This window comes from Gavialis gangeticus, unplaced genomic scaffold (assembly GCF_001723915.1).
Source record: "Gavialis gangeticus isolate Ggan-Ray unplaced genomic scaffold, GavGan_comp1, whole genome shotgun sequence".
Classification (NCBI taxonomy): Eukaryota; Metazoa; Chordata; order Crocodylia; family Gavialidae; genus Gavialis; species Gavialis gangeticus.
The window spans coordinates 108,291,028-108,293,071 of NW_017729025.1; positions in this window are offsets into that span (position 1 = coordinate 108,291,028).

Consider the following 2,044-nt stretch of genomic DNA (forward strand, 5'->3'; position numbering starts at 1 on the left):
TCTCCAGCCCCAAGAAGCTTCTGGAGACCAGAAGTTTCTGCCTAGCAGAGACTTCTACCCTGTGGCTGTTCCCCAGCCCTCCCTCCATCTGTGAGTGGAAATTCAGGTAAGAATGGACCTGCACAGGGAGGGGAACAGCCAGTGATAGCCCCACTCCATGAGGCCCGCAGGACTCTGGCTCCATGCCTCTGTATGCTGCTCCCAGCTACAGTGCCATGAACACCACTTGGAGGTACACAGCTGCCCATCCCAATGGCACAGGACTTCCCATGGCTCCTGGCACTCTAGCGCACCACCAGCCTGGTCCAGGCTGGCTCTGTGCCACACCATGTGGGTCTCAGCTATGGAGCAGGAACTGTGTGCTGCTGGGACGGGCCAGGCTGGTTCCATGCTGTGCCATGCAAGTCCTGACCTTGCAGCCAGAAACTGCATGCTGCAGCCAAGACAGGATGGGTAGGGCTGGATCCATGCTGCACCATGCGTATCCTGGCCATGCAGGGGGGTGGTAGAAGTGTGGAGCTCAGGTGGGCAGGTGTAGGTGTAAGGGAGGGTGGGCAGGTGTGGGGACCACCCCACACATACCCCATGGTGCACAGCCCCTGCCAGCAGTGGCAGCAGCACACATGCAGCTCCCAGCACTCATGCACCACTGGAGGAAGCCCCGCGTGATAGTGCCAGCTGCCTTCCCCACCACCTGGAGCTGCCCAGACTCTGCTGGAAGTGGAAGAGAGCCCTGCCCCTTGCTTCCATGGTTGCAGGTGGCTCCAGAGTGCGGGGCTTCTCCCAGTGGCACACAAGTGGGGGGCCCCATGTGATAGAAGCGGGCTGGCCTGGGTGCACTCCTTGTCATCATGTGCAGTGCTGGCCAGAGCTGCATGCTGCCAGGTGGCAATGCCTGCACAGGCCACAAGCGCGCCAAGTACCTGCTGCCTGTTGCTGCCACTGCCATTACTAGTGAGGACTGTGCACCATGGGGGAAAGTGTATCCCACCCTCCCTCACACCCCACTAACCCCACACACCCATACACTTCCCCCACAACTGTCCTACATATACACACACCCCAGAACATATCCTGTACCCCTACACATACAGCCACAATCCCTGACCACATACTCACGCACCCCCGCACACCACCATACACACCCCCCACCCCCAGCCACACACTCCCCCCCACACAAAATACAAGAGTAAGACTATTTTTACCTATATTGCAATATGCAAACACAAATATACAATAGGCAATATTGTAACAATATGCAAACACAAATCATGATGAAAATATTTTTGTAATAAAATTAAAATATGTTATAGTAGATGTTTGACGTTTAGTATATAATTATTTTTTTCTGGTTCAGGTGGCAAGCCCCCTCCTCTCCCAAAAGTAGTACTTCTGGGGGCAAGGGGAAGGACATCTGGTGGCAATGGTCAGGGGTTAGGGACAGGACTTCCGGTCCCAAGAAAGCAGGGTACCTGTGACCAGCAGTTGACCAGGAAGCGGGGCACCTGTCAACAAGTGGGGCTAGTCTTGCAGCACTCCACAGCTCACTGAAACTCATTAAGCAGCCCTCCAGCTGAAATAAGTGCCCACCCCCGATATACAGAAAAATGTATTAGAAGAACAAGGAGGTGAACCTCTTTTAACACCATTGGCTGTGACAGGATAGCAATGAAATACTGTTGAAATGAAAATATCATGCCTAACCTGGGATTATGTAACTGAAAGAAATTAAAGGGTAAGGGAATATCCCACAAAGGATATTTTGGCTTTCAAGGACAGTTGACATTTGGGATACTAACCCCCTGGCTTTAACATGCAGTGCAAACCATACTATGGATAACCAATGTGGGGAAAATCTTCTTAGTGAATAGGGTAGTGGTTAGCCCAGAGTACTTGGAAAATACATTTGGGAGGCTTCATTGAGCCCAAGATGTAAAATACAGTGGTTTTTTCTAATGGAATCCTCCAGGAAAAGGTCACAGAATGGAAGAAATCCCAAAGCTGGCTGTATAGAGAAATTACATTTCATAAAATTTTAATTGAT